Source organism: Somniosus microcephalus, chromosome 1 (genome assembly GCF_052327205.1).
Source record: "Somniosus microcephalus isolate GS21.2 chromosome 1, FLI_Smic_1.0, whole genome shotgun sequence".
Taxonomy (NCBI): domain Eukaryota; kingdom Metazoa; phylum Chordata; class Chondrichthyes; order Squaliformes; family Somniosidae; genus Somniosus; species Somniosus microcephalus.
In genome coordinates, this window is record NC_140987.1 from 338,973,605 (window position 1) to 338,989,466 (window position 15,862).

At 44.3% G+C, this 15,862-nt stretch overlaps 1 pseudogene; it reads left to right on the plus strand.

The window, feature by feature from the left end:
- The window catches only part of LOC147124929 (sodium- and chloride-dependent neutral and basic amino acid transporter B(0+)-like), a 214,305-nt pseudogene that overhangs the window by 134,105 nt on the left and 64,338 nt on the right, over positions 1-15,862 (plus strand).

Consider the following 15,862-nt stretch of genomic DNA (forward strand, 5'->3'; position numbering starts at 1 on the left):
AACAATTGGAATCAATGGATTCCTCCATGGAGCTGAGTGTATTCTTAATATATTGCTCTTTTTTGGTTCTGAGTGTGTTTCTGTATTGTGTTAGTGTCTGACAATAAGTAAGGCGTAGTTCCTCGTTTTCTGGATGTCTGTGTTTTTGGTTTGATATTTTTCTAAGTTTTTTCCTCATGTTATGGCAATCTCGGTCAAACCATTTTTCATAGTTTTTTGTTTTGGGTTTGTTCTTGCGAGCTTTCAAGTTTGCATTTGTTGCCAAATTATCAAAAATATTGTTTAGTTTACTAACTGCCCGGTTTACGCCTTCTTTATTGTGAGTGTATATGTTATCCAGAAAGGTGTCTAAGAGAGCTTGAGTTGATGCATTGCTAATTGTTTTCTGGTATTTTTCCATGTCGTTTTTGGCCCATCTGTACGATTTTTTGGTGTTGTACAGTTTACTGGGTTGTGTTTCTATGTTGTTTGTTTCTGTCTTTTTGAGGAACATAGTAATTTGACTGTGATCTGACAGTGTTGTTTGTGGTTTGACTGTGAATGCTCTGAAAGAGGATGGGTGTAAGTCTGTAATCATATAGTCTACTGTGCTGCAGCCAAGAGGTGAGCAATAGGTCGATCTTCCTAGGAGGTCTCCTATGAACCTACCATTGACAATGTACAGACCCAGGTTTCGACAGAGCTGTAGTAGCTGTTTTCCGTTGGTATTTGACTGCTTGTCGCAGTTATGCCTGTATGGAAGGGAAGGGATGTCAAAGTGGTTATTCCCGAAAATGTAATTGTTTCCCTGATTATTGGTGAAGTCTGGTTCTTCGCCCGTTCTTGAATTGAGGTCCCCACAGATCAACACGTTCTCCTGGGCCTGGTATTGGATAATTTCCCCCTCCATGTTGGAGAAGGTGTCCTCTTTAAAGTACGGGGAATCGATTGGAGGGATATAAAGTGCGCAAATGTAAACATCTTGGGTGTTTGAGATAATCTCCCTCTCAAGTTTGAGCCACATATGGTTTTCGCCCTTTTTTATAAATTTGATGTAATTCTTAAGTTCTGTTTTAAACCAGATCAGTATGCCTCCGGAGTCTCTGCCTTGGGTTACACTTGGTAATTTATTGGAGGGGACCACCAGCTCAGTGTACCCTTGGGGACAGCCAGTGTGTCCTTTTCCTTTATACCAAGTTTCCTGTAAAATGATAATATCTAGGTCTTTAGTTTCATCTATGAACTCTGGGGTCCTACTTTTCACTTCTCGCAGTGAAGAGCGTAGACCTTGGATATTCCAGGTCGAAATATATAAGGATTTCATGTTAAGTTTGATCTTTTACTATGATAGGTTAAAGAGTGGTACGTGTTTGTCGTGTCTAAGTGTGGGAAAAAAAAGATCACATCAGTTGTCTACAAAAGTTAATACAATTTGGTTACAGTTCTTTCTATTAATTAGTCCTTGATCCATAAGGCGGAAGTAGATGCTGCTGCACATCTGCTTATTGTCTCTTAATGGATTGTTTCTGTCTGAGGTATTGCGTACGTCCTGTGCATCTCTCCCTCTGTCTGGCTGGGAGCAGTCCTATTCCCCTGTGGGACAGGAGTGGTGCAGGTCTGATATTGTTGTTTTGCATGGGGATCCTCTCTGGTCTCGGTTGGTGTGTTGGTGGTCCTTGTAGTGTTCCTGATATGTACCCCGCTGATCTCTGGTGGTCGGGGGGGGGTCCTCTTGGAGTCTGGGTATGGACCCGGTTAAAAGCGACGTCCTTCAGGGCTCGCTCCCTCCCCCCAATTCACAGAGACTCCATACACCATCCAACTCCCCACTCTTTCACAACGGCTCCATATACCATCCAACTCCCCACTCTTTCACAGAGACTCCATGCACCATCCAACTCCCTCCCCCCAATGCACAGAGACTCCGTACACCATCCAACTCCCCACTCTTTCACAGAGACTCCATACACCATCCAACTCCCCACTCTTTCACAGAGACTCCATACACCATCCAACTCCCCACTCTTTCACAGAGACTCCATACACCATCCAACTCCCCTCTCTTTCACAGAGACACCAGACATCATCCAACTCCCCACTCTTTCATAAAGGCTCCAGACACCTTCCAACTCCCCTCTCTTTCACATAGGCACCAGACATCATCCAACTCCCCACTCTTTCACAAAGGCTCCAGACACCTTCCAACTCCCCTCTCTTTCACAGAGTCTCCATACATCATCCAACTCCCCACTCTTTCACAGAGACTCCATACACCATCCAACTCCCCACTCTTTCACAGAGGCTCCAGACACCATCCAACTCCCTCCCCCCAATTCACAGAGACTCCACACACCATCCAACTCCCCACTCTTTCACAGAGACTCCATACACCATCCAACTCCCCTCTCTTTCACAGAGACACCAGACATCATCCAACTCCCCACTCTTTCACAAAGGCTCCAGACACCTTCCAACTCCCCTCTCTTTCACATAGGCACCAGACATCATCCAACTCCCCACTCTTTCACAAAGGCTCCAGACACCTTCCAACTCCCCTCTCTTTCACAGAGTCTCCATACATCATCCAACTCCCCACTCTTTCACAGAGGCTCCAGACACCATCCAACTCCCTCCCCCCAATTCACAGAGACTCCACACACCATCCAACTCCCCACTCTTTCACAGAGACACCAGACACCATCCAACTCCCCACTCTTTCACAGAGACACCAGACACCATCCAACTCCCCACTCTTTCACAGAGACTCCATATGCCATCCAACTCCCTCCCCCCAATTCACAGAGACACCAGACACCATCCAACTCCGCACTCTTTCATGGAGGCACTCTCCTCCAGCTCTCTCAGTTCATCCTGGCACTCTTCCCCATCCTCTATTTAAAGTGTTACTCTCCTTCTCCTCCCTCAGTTCTAGAGAATTATGGACACACAAATGACAATGCGAACTGACTAAGCTGCATGACCGCAAAGAAACAAATTGGTTTATCCGACCAGCTGAATACGTGAAAAACAATTATTTCAAATGAATAGGTTCTAATTTAAATGTCTCTTTCTCGATCCATTTAAAGGTGTGGGTTTCACCATGGTCCTTGTGTCAACATTTGTGACCATTTACTACAACTGTATCATCGGCTACAGCCTGTTCTACTTGTTTGCTTCCTTCCAATCCCCCCTGCCGTGGGCAGACTGCTTCAGTTGGTGGGGAGCAGATGAAACATGCAACAGGACTCTCAAAGGTGCTGTGTTAACTTCTACTGGGTAAAGTACAGACACCGACTGTTCATTTTTCATTCTATCAGTCTGAGTGAATAAAAAAAGTTGACAATAATTTAAGTAGTCATCTTCATTTTGATCGTGTGGAAAGCATCGCAAGGTGTAGAAGATAAGATTTTAAGCAAGTGCAGGAGGCAGGGGAAGGGGGGGAGGGGAGGAAAGAACAAAAGGGAAGGTCTGTGATAGAGTGGAAGGCAGGAGTGATTCAATGACAAAGGGTATGATAGTAAAAAGCAAAAGGAGATGGTAATGGGACAAGTAAAGAAACAAAAGATGGGCTAGAAGAGGTGCAAATGGGAATGGCAGAATCATCAACAGCTGCCATGTTAGAAAATGGGGGCAGAGGTTATGGTCTGAAATTGTTGAACTCGATGTTGAGTCCAGAAGGCTGTAAAGTGCCAATCGAAAGAAGAGGTGCTGTTCCTCGAGCTTACGTTGAACTTCATTGGAACAGTGTAGGAGGCCAAGGTCTGAGTGGGAGTGGAGCAGTGAATTAAAGTGACAGGCGACCGGAAGCTCGGGGTCACGCTTACGGACTGAACGGAGGTATTCCGCAATGTGGTCACCCAATCTCCATTTGGTCTCCCCGATGTTGAGGAGAGTGCATCACAGAATCACAGAATCACAGAAACCCCACAGTGCAGATAGAGGCCATTTCGGCCCATCGAGCCTGCACCGACACATATCCCACCCGATCCCCGTAACCCCTACACCAACACATATCCCACCCTATCCCCGTAACCCCACGTATTTAATCCCCCTAACACTAAGGGTCAATTTATCATAGCCAATCAACCTAACCCGCACATCTTTGGACTGTAGGAGGAAACCGGAGCACCCAGAGGAAACCCACGCAAACACGGGGAGAATGTGCAAACTCCACACAGACAGTCACCCGAGGCCGGATTCGAACCCGGGTCCCTGGCGCTGTGAGGCAACAGTGCTAACCACTATGCCACCGTGCTGCCACGAGCAGTAATCTTTTAAATTTGAGTGCCGGGCTATTTAACCTCTGGAAGTCTCATGAAATATTTTTTGAGCTATCAAAGTGGGCGAATCAATTTGAAAATCTCAGGGAAGTCACTGGTCACTTTGAATTTCTAAGAAACAGCTTATTGATCTACTCAATGCATGGAAAATATGTAAGCATATAATATGACTATCACTTACTTGTTTGTTATTTCATAAAATAACATTGGCCCAGAAATTCGGGTTGGGGGCTTCCCGCGGGTGCAAGCCCCCGACCTGCACTTACCTTGCGCGCCGGCTGTTGAGCTGTGGGCCCCCATGGAATTCCGATCCGGGGCCTGGTCCAGCTGCCGGCGCGCAGTGCTTGCGTATCCCAGGGGCGCAGTTCGTTCGATGCGTCCCCTAGGATCACGTGGGCCATGGGGAGCCAATCGGAGCAGGGAATGCTCCATTCATAAGTCTGACAGGAAGGCCTGTCAAAACTTAGAAATACTACGGGCCCCATAACATCACTAAATCTTCAAATAATTTTTTTTTAAATCACATTTTTTAAATAAACTATAAATTACATGAAATAACTATTTTAAACAATAATTTAAATTTTTGAAACAAATAATTTTATTTTCTAACGGGGCTAAAAATAAACTTACCTTGCTTTAAAGTATTTAAAAATAATAAACCTGTGGAAAAAATGTTTTAATTTTAATTAATTCACCACTTACCTTGTAAAAAGCAGGCCTTACGCCTGCTTTTTATGGCCCAGAAAGTCGAGTCTCCACAGGTGAGTACGCACGGGGTACTCACCCGTAGACCCAATGGAAGTGCCGGTTTCGTGCATGCACTGCGCGGGAAACTGGCAATTCTGTTCCCCTGAAAGCAGGGGTTAAGAGGTCGTATGCGTGCGCGGGAGAGGCTGCACGTGCACATCGAACTTAGGTTTTGTTTGCAGGTTTTCCCGGGAGGGTAAGTCTCCAGAAGTTAGACATGTAAAAAGCAGGCACAAGGCCTGCTTTTTACAAGGTAAGTGGTGAATTAATTAAAATTAAAACAGTTTTTCCACAGGTTTATTATTTTTAAATACTTTAAAGCAAGGTAAGTTTATTTTTAGCCCCGTTAGAAAATAAAATTATTTTTTTCAAAAATTTAAATTATTGTTTAAAATAGTTATTTCATGTAATTTATAGTTTACTTAAAAAATGTGATTTTTTAAAAAATTTACTTGAAGATTTAGTGCTGTTTTGGGGCCGTAGTATTTATAAGTTTTGACAGCTCTTCCTGTCAATCTTATGAATGGAGCATTCCCTGCTCCGATTGGCTCCCCACGGCCCATGTGATCCCAGGGGACGCATCGAACTAACTGCGCCCCTGGGATACGCAAGCACTGCGCGCCGGCAGCTGGAGCAGGCCCTGGATCGGAATTCCATGGGGGCCCACAGCTCAACGGCCGGCGCCAAAGGTAAGTGCAGGTCGGGGGCTTGCACCCGCGGGAAGCCTCCGACCCGAATTTCTGGGCCTATATGTCTAACTTCTGAAGACTTACCCTCCTGAGAAAACCTGTAAAAAAAAATGAAGCTCGATGCGCACACACAGCCTCTCCCGTGCACGCATTCGACCTCTGAACCCCTGCTTTCAGGGGAACAGAAGTGCCGGTTTCCCACGCATGCGCAGTGCATGCAGGAAACCGCCACTTCCATTGGGCTTACGGGTGAGTACCCCATGCGTACTCACCCGTGAAGACCTGAATTTCTGGGCCGATATTTTAATTTATATGAGGTCTGATACAATACTTTACTGCTTGCAAAGGCTGGAATGAGAGCTTATGAAAGCATAGGATTTGCGCAGTAGCTAAAAGCTATGACCAGATAGGGTTTGCTGCTCATTTCCCACACACATTACTGAAAGCTTACCTAGATCTCAAGGAAAGGATAGACACTTGCAAAACTATGGAGAGTTGAGATTCGTCCATAAGATATGAGAGCCAATATAATCTGAAGTCAGAAGGTTAGAATAGACCCAAAATTGTAACAGTGTATTGTCTTAATATCAATGTGTGAGGGCTGGGTGCAGGGGCTTGGTTTGGAATGGAACAGGGAGCCTGCGGCCTGGGCTCATGATTGGAGGGAGCAGGGAGGCAGGGGTTTGGCCCCAGGGCGATAGTTGGGCTGGGAGCTCAATGATTGGTCCCTGCTTACAGTGTGAGCAATAATATATTAGCAATCACATGGTTAGCACAGACCAATCAGATCTGTGGAGCACAATGGACAGTTGTGGGGAAAGCTCTTTTTATATAAATACCAAGTAGATGAATTATTGCAGTTTTATAAATTACCTAATTACCCAGTAGACAACCCTTCAACAAGGTTTTCTTCCCTCATCAGCTTTTCTCTTCACACCCAACAATTGGGTTTCTCTGTCTCTCTGTCCCTCATTTCACCCACATGATCATCTCCAACATCTTTCCCACCCAGAGCATCTCTCTCTATCTCTTTCCCCTCTCCAATCATTATCTGTCTCTCTTCTTTCCCGTCCCACATTGATGCTGAAATAAATAGAAATTCATTCACCCTGATACATATATGAATCGGGTTACATTTATATTCCCCTTACCACTCCCTATGACTCACATCCCATCCTTAATCTACTATAATTACTGTCAGCAAATTACATGGAACTTTTAACTTATGGTTTTCCCTATTCATTGTTGGAGTATGGCAATAACTTTATCCAGTCAGGCAGACAGGCTGAGGTGATATCTGACACTTATTATACAGACTGGGGCTGTGTGCAATGTCTGACATTATACAGACTGGGGCTGTAGGTGATGTCTCACCTTATAATACAAACTGGGACTGTGGTTGATGTCTGACCCTTATTATACAGACTGGGACTGTGGGTGATGTCTGATCTTATTATACAGACTGGGACTGTGGTTGATGTCTGATCTTATTATACAGACTGGGACTGTAGGTGATGTCTGATCTTATTATACAGACTGGGACTGTGGGTGATGTCTGACCCTTACTATACAGACTGGGACTGTGGGTGATGTCTGACCCTTATTATACAGACTGGGGCTGTGGGTGATGTCTGACCTTATTATACAGACTGGGTCTGTGGGTGATGTCTGACCTTATTATACAGACTGGGACTGTGGGTGATGTCTGACCTTATTATACAGACTGGGGCTGTGGGTGATGTCTGACCTTATTATACAGACTGGGTCTGTGGGTGATGTCTGACCTTATTTTACAGACTGGGACTGTAGGTGATGTCTGACCCTTATTATACAGACTGAGACTGTGGGTGATGTCTGACCCTTATTATACAGACTGAGACTGCGGGTGATGTCTGACCTTATTATACAGACTGGGATTGTGGGTGATGTCTGACCTTATTATACAGAATGGGGCTGTGGGTGATGTCTGACCTTATTATACAGACTGGGATTGTGGTTTATGTCTGACCATATTATACAAACTGGGACTGTAGGTGATATCTGACCTTATTATACAGACTAGGACTGTGGGTGATGTCTGACCTTATTATACAGACTGGGATTGTGGTTTATGTCTGACCTTATTATACAGACTGGGACTGTAGGTGATATCTGACCTTATTATACAGACTGGGACTGTGAGTGATGTCTGACCTTATTATACAAAAGGGACTGTGGTTGATGTCTGACCTTATTATACAGATTGGGACTGTAGGTAATATCTGACCTTATTATACAGACTAGGACTGTAGGTGATATCTGACCTTATTATACAGACTGGGACTGTGGGTGATGTCTGACCCTTATTATACAGACTAGGACTGTGGGTGATGTCTGACCTTATTATACAAAAGGGACTGTGGGTGATGTCTGACCCTTATTATACAGACTGGGACTGTGGGTGATGTCTGACCCTTATTATACAGACTGGGACTGTGGGTGATATCTGACCTTATTATACAGGCTGTGACTGTGGGTGATATCTGACCTTATTATACAGACTGGGGCTGTGGGTGATGTCTGATCTTATTATACAAACTGGGACTGTGATTGATGTCTGACCCTTATTATACAGACTGGGACTGTTGGTGATGTCTGAGCTTTGTCGAAATCTTGACTCCGAGTAAGACTCTAAAACACAAGCAGTACCGTCAGATTGTTAGTTTAATTTTTACTTGCACAAGGGGAGAGCTGCCTGGACAAAGGCTAGGCCAACATCTCCACCGAACATCAGTGAATGCAGCATATTTATACACTCAAACAAGCAAGCATTCCATAAATCGCGTGTAATGGTATTGTATCATTTTAAACACATTAAGAGTTTGCACAAGGACAATCAAAAGGTCAGCAGGGCAGAAATATCTCCAGACAAGGTTAGTTAATCATATATTCTGTCAGGAGGTTCTGTCTGAATCTTGTTACCAAAATGATTTACTTACTCATGTCTGATCATCTTGTTACCAAGATGATTAGCTTACTCAATAGTTTTGCTTCTTTGTCCAGCGACAATCATTAATAGTTTATCTATTCTATAGCCTTATGCCTCCCTTGTGCTAGTGAGTCAATTATAGCTGTTATCACATCCTCAATGTGGGTGGGTATTATGAAAGATCTCTTGGTCCTGGACACATTGTGACACATTTACTTTTTCTTGCTTTAGCTACAACCTAAGCAAGTTTGTTCTTTTACTTGGCCATTTTATTCTACCCAGCATGCTAAGTATAATGTCAATTTCCACATTCCCCCCTTTTGTCCTAACTAGGACAATAATTTAATCAGATCTGGATTCTTCAGAGCCTTTCTAACTCCATGGCTTCTGCCTTTTCTGAATTTTGTTGAAACAGCCAATATGCCATTTTATTGGAATTAAAGGGGATAGGTCTTAATGGAATTCCTCCCTTCATACGGATGGGCACCTGTGTGCATACCCAACAACTGGAGGCATTAGTTCCCCTAGCATAAGTGTAAGACATATACAAAAAGGTGTTTACATGCAATTCAGGCATTACAGGTATTATAAGTGTCACAAGGAAACATAGTCCTAATGTCCATTTCCATTTACTGATGGGGTTGGCGATTCCTCTTCCTCGGGTTCTGGGGCTCTTTTGCAGTGCGAGACGTGGATCCATGTTGGTCTCTCTTTCACCTTTACAGCAGTGTTGGTGGTTAACAGGATCTGGGACGGACCCTCAAATCTTGGGTGAAGGCTATTCTTTCTCTTGAACACCTTTACGTAGACGAACTCGCCGGGCTCCAAGCTATGGCATCTTCCTTCGGCAGGGTCAACTTGGGCTTCTTTTACCTGCGAATGGAAACTAGAAATACATTTTGTTAGAGCAATGCAATAGTTTAGCATATTTTCTTCCATTTTGTGAATGTCCATTTGTTTAGCAGTAAACGGTGCGGAAAAAGGCAATCATTGGTGACGTCCCATGATGATTTCATGTGGTGATAACCCTGTTGTTCTGTTTGTTGCTGACCGCATTACCATCAATGCTAGGGGTAACAGTTTGACCCATTTGAGTCCAGTCTCATCACATAGCTTAGCTAACTTATTTTTCAACATTCCATTATATCGCTCCACCAGCCCAGCTGACTGTGGATGATAGCTGCAGTGAAAATGCTGATTGATTTGCAAAGCCTTACACATCTCTCGCATAATTGTCCCAGTAAAATGTGACCCATTGTCACTCGAGAGTTGTACAGGTATACCGAATCGTGCTACAATTTCCTTTAACAAATGTTTAGCAATGGTAACAGCGTCATTCTTTTTACATGGAAAAGCTTCAACCCATTTAGAAAACACATCTATAATAACTAATACATACTTAAAACCCATACATGCGGGTAATTCAATAAAATCCATTTGCAAATTCATAAAAGGTCCTGTTGGATTTGGGTGGGAGGCAGACTGTGCCTTCTCCGTTTTTTCCCGGATTCATCGTCTGACAGGTAGTACACTTTTCACTAATTTGTTTTGTAATTGCCAAAATACCCAGTGCGTACCATGTCTGTGCGATATAGTCTGCCATCCCCCCTTTGCCCGCATGTGTGAAAGTATGCAATGCATGGGAGCAAAGATCTGGGTGCCACCACGCGGCCGTCATGGTGAACCCACACTCCCTTAGGTGTTCTATCACATTGATCTTGTGCCCAGGCTAACACCTCCTCAGTACTGGCCTGTGACTGAAAGGCCAATACATCATCCAATGTGGGCGGCAAATCAACGGGTTTTGTGTTTTTAAGAACATAGGCTGACACCTGGGAACCTGTATTTGACAAAGCAGCAACTTTTGCAGCCCTGTCAGCCCTGTCATTGCCCAATGCAATTTGGTCCTGATTGCCTGTGTGTGCTTGACATTTAATAATAGCAATTTTACGTGGACACTGGACAGTACGTAAAAGATTGTCAACTTGTTCTGCATTCTTGATCGTTGAGCCTGCGGAGGTCAAGTAACCCCTAAATTTCCAGATCTGTCCATAATCATGGGCAACTCCAAAGGCATACCTTGAATCTGTATAAATATTAACAGTTTTGTCTGTGGCCAAGATGCATGCTCTAGTTCTGCTTGTTGTGCTGAAAAAGAGTTTGGTAACGACATTGCCTCTACAGTTGAATTGTCCGTCGTGATGGTGTAGCCAGTGCGGGAAGTACCTTTGTCATCTCGGAGGGCTGAGCCGTCGACGAAATATATTAAATCTGGATTTTCTAGCTGTGTTTCACTTAAGTCCACTCGGGGTTTGGTGACCAGCTGGGTTACCATCTCACAGCAGTGGGGTGTGCCATCCTCAATGGTCGGGAGGAGCGTAGCTGGATTTAGGGTTGCGCATCGCTTTATGTTCAAGTTTGAATTGGACAGTAATTCTACCTCGTACTTAATGGTACGTGCTGATGTTAGGTGTTGAGTGGCGTATTTGGTTAACAGCACCTCGACAGAGTGTGGGACATGTAGTACTGTATGATGATTTAGAGTCACAGTTTGTGCTTGTTGTACAGCATAGTAAGCGGCGGCGAGTGCGGGCAGGCATCCCGGCAGACCGACTTCTTGTTGGTATTATAATGCCCTGGTCAAGTAAGGACTTCATTACTGGTTCAATGCCTTGTTCTGCTGCTTGGGAGAAAGGGTATTGTGCCTTTCTTGGGAGTGGGACTGCAGGATTGAGGGTAACCTTGTAGGGTTGTGCAGTTAACATCTTTCCGACCTCATTGGGGTGGCTAGACCATACTTGCTTGGGGACTTGACTCAGAAGTTTCTCTACTTCTGGTAGGAGCGGGAAGTTATGGATGTCCAACACCCTTGCCTCAAATTTGCTTTCGAACAGCAGGCTCGTCTGCAATTCCACCCCGTATCCCTGCTTTTCTTCATACTGGATCAAGGTACCCTGAGGCACTTGCCACTCTTTTTCTATTCCTAGTCCTCCCATTCTTTTAACCATTGGTCCCAAGTCCCTTGGTGCATGTCCTTGTGCCACTGCTAGGGTGCAATGTGGTTTACTGTCTTTTTCTTCAAACAGGTCCCATGCTTCCATGGGTAAAAGAACAGCGGCAGTTATGCCTTCGGGACCAATTAAAATTTTCCGAATTTTCAGCAAATATTTGTGTTGCAGAACAGGCTTATAATATCTTTTGTGGTATTTGTCCATTCCTGTCTCATCATAAAAGGCTGTGCAGTGGGGCTTTGTATGCCAATGGCCCAAATGCAATTCTTTCTGGTATTCGGACACCGATCTAAGGACAAATTGGAGGGAGCCTATAATAGTTGACCAATGTTTTGTTAAGACCATCTTCACAAATCTGCCAGTCATATAGGACCGGGGACAATTTGATCTGTAGTGGGTGCATACCACATCTGTCTACGGGAACATGGACTTCAAGTCCTTTTTCAGAGCAAACAATCATTGACTTCATTTTGCATAATAAGTCTCTTCCTAATAAATTCACTGGTACTTCTTGAGACAGTAAAAAGGTATGTTGATTCCTGTAATTATCTACTTGCACATTGAGGGGTTCTGACCAAGTCATGGTCTGAGTAACTCCTGACAATCCTACGCAACTGGCACTATTGGCTGTACACGGAATTCCTTCTGCATATTGTTTTGTCAACACTGAATTGGTGGCTCCCGTATCTACCAGAAAAGGAATTTCTTTTCCCTCCATATTTATTATTAAGGTGGGCTCTTTTGTCATATTGGTTGAAACTGCAGGCAATCGTACTAGGGGTAATTGCTTTTGGGCAATCTGCAGGTCAGGTCCCAGGCGTCATGTTGAATAGGGTAAATTTAAACTTTGTCCACTTTGATTCTGGGTAGCATTTTGTGCTCCCCACTGGTTGTGGACTGAAAAATTCACTTGAGGGCGGGTGTGAGCCTGCGCTTGGGTAGAACCGTTTCCCTGGTTAAATTCATTACCTTGTCCCCCATTTTGTTGTAATTGCCAGTTTTGACTTTCTTTCTACCACCTCTCCCTGGGTCCCTTTCTAAGAGACACCCCTCGAGACATGTTATTCGGTCTAGATTAAATGTACCATCCGGTGGGAATGGGCTTTTCCCCTTTTTGGTCCATTTTACCCATTTGGGTAAGTCATCCATTGATGTCTGACCACAATTCTGGAGCATGTAACAGGCAGGTGTGCCTTTTTTGTACGCCTCTACAGACTGAGTCCTTAACAGTAAAACTTATTGGCCCAGTAATTCCTGTCACAACGCGTGAGTACGGACGGGGTACTCACGCGTGTGCCAGGAGGAATTGCCGGTTTTCAGCATGCACAGCGCATGTGCTGAAAACCGGCATTTCCTGTCCTCTGACCCAAGGGGTTAAGAGGCTGAATGCGTGCGTGGTATCGGGCATCGCGTGCGACTTGGATTTCCTTTATTTTTACAGATTTGCGCATGTGTAAAGGCCTCCGGTTTTTATGCATTGAAAAACCACACGTAAGTACTTAGTTTTACAGGTAAGTGGTCTTTTAGTACAATTTAGACATTTTTTTTCCACAGGTTTATTATTTTTAAAGAATCTACACTAAGGTAAGTTTAGTTTTAGACCCTATTTTTTAAAAATTTATTTTTTTCAAAAATTTGATTAATTGTTTAAAATATTTTTTAAAACTTATTTATAGTTAATTTAATCAGTGGGATGTTTTTAAAAATTTTATTTAAAGTTTAACTAGTGTTTTGGGCCCCCATAGTTTTCATGAGTTTGACAGTCTTTACTATCAAACTCATGAATGAGTTTCCCCTCCCCTGATTGGCTGCAGAGTGCTCACCTGATCCCAGCCGGCACATCGCACTAAGTACGCCGCTGGATCAGGTAAGCACTGTGCGCCAACATCTGAACTGGGCCAGTGACAGGAAATCCACTGCGGGCCAGGTTTCCGATGTCGGCGCGCCGGGTAAGTGCACATCGGGGGCTTGCACGCACGGCAAGCCCCCGACACCAAGTTCTGGGCCAATACTTTAAAATCCGGTCTTTCAAGGATAAGTCCTATCTTTCAAGGACGGGCGTCCCTTTTTTTTACTTTTCCTCTATTTCAAGGATATCTCTCCCTTTCTTTCAAGGGTAATCGTTTCCTTTCCTCAAGAAACAGGGACCTCTACAGACATCTCTTCTTACCTTCCTTTCAACAATCTGCCCGGCCTATTTTCAGGGTTCAGGTTTTTGAAATCTGTCTCCCTTTTCTGTCAAGCTGAAAGAGGAAGTGATAACAAAAATTTCCAACTCAACCCTGAAATGAGTCTTAACTAGGGTTGCAAAATTCTGGGAATTTGTAAAAGAGGAAACTTTCCATGGGAATTTTCGGGAATTTATGGGAATTTAGAGTTTTTTTGCACAAAGATGTGCGGGTTAGGTTGATTTGGCTATGATAAATTGACCCTTAGTGTTAGGGGATTAAATACGTGGGGTTACGGGGATAGGGTGGGATATGTGTCGGTGCAGGCTCGATGGGCCGAAATGGCCTCTATCTGCACTGTGGGGATTCTGTGATTCTGTGATTCTGTGATGGTTTTTGTCTCTGACCCTTATATTATCTTTGTCGTCAAAATAGACATACTGTTCCATACAAATAAAAACAGGCGTTCAAAACTTTATTTAGGTTATAATTTTGAACTTTATTGAACCCCCACAAAAAAGACCCATCTAAAATAAAATAAAAAGAGCGTCAGCTTATTTAGCCTGTAATTTGTCTTTATTTTGTCCCTTTGAGTCTTCTACTCATGAGTCTTCTGAGTCTTCTACTCCTCATTGCTCCTCCTGATTCTCTGACTCTGGCTCTGACGTGTCCATTTCCTCCTCTGGGTCAGTGTCTAGCTGTGTGGTGGACACTTCTGTATCTGGCTCAATAAGTTGTAGGTTCACCCGGATAGCCACCAGTTTCTCCACTCTCTTGTTAGTCAGCCTGTTGCGCACCTTTGTATGCGTATTCCCAAAAAGTGACCAGTTTCGTTCAGAGGCCGCTGATGAAAGTGGGATTTGGAGTATCGCCGATGCAATAGGTGACAGGGCCTCAGATGCACAAAGTCCCTTCCACCAGGTATGTGCACTGATATGCTTGCATGATTCCCATATCCCATCCCCATTCCAAAGACCTTGCTTGGTAGAGAACTTTGCCAGACTTCCCAGAACTTTGCCCACATCCAGATTGAGATGGTGTGAGAGGGTAGAAATCACACTGTAAGCGCTGTTGATCTGTTCTCCAGAAAGTATTGGTCTCCCAACATGCTTTGGGTCCAGCATGTATGCTGCAGCATGAATCGGCTTGACACAAAATTCTTGACGCGTCTGTATGAATTGAACAATTGCCTTCTCCTCTGCTTTGAGCAGCAGGGATGTGGGTAGGGCAATGCTGATTTGTTCTTTTAAATCAGTAAAAAGCCTGAGAACATCTGACAAGACAGCGTCATCTCCTTCAATCTGAGCAATTGCAGATGCTACTGGTGAGAGTAGTTTAAGGCTGCTAACCACTCTCTCCCAAAACACATCATCCAGCAGTATTTTCTTGATGGTGGTTTCCATATCCCCAGACTGGGATATTGCCATTTCTTGCAGCGACCCCTTACCCTCCAGAAGGCTGTTGTACATTATGACAACACCACCCCATCTAATGTTGTTGGGCAGCTTCAGTGTGGTGTTCTTGTTCTTTGTCATTTGCTTGGAGTTGTAGGTTGCTGCAACTACCTGTTTTCCCCTGACACACTTAACAACTTGCTTGGCTCTCTTGTACAGTGCTTCCATGGTTCTCAAACCCATGATGTCCTTGAGGAGCAGGTTAAGCCCATGAGCTGCGCACCCAATAGACGTAATATGAGGGTAGGCCTCCTCCACTTGAGCCCAAGCAGCCTTCATATTCACAGCATTGTTAGTAACTACTGCAAAGACCTTTTGTGATCCAAGATCGTTGATGACCGCTTTCAGCTCATCAGCAATGTATGTGCCTGTGTGTCTGTTGTCCTTCGTGTCTGTGCTCTTGAAGAACACTGGGAGGGGAGGGGAGACTGTAGTGTATGTAACCTGTACCACCTTAAGAGACTACCTTAAGGTGATGAACTACTTTCTGATGGCTCCTGTATATTGTAGTACCGGTGGTGACCACACCGGTACATAAACCCTGTGGAGCAAATTGTATTTCAGTT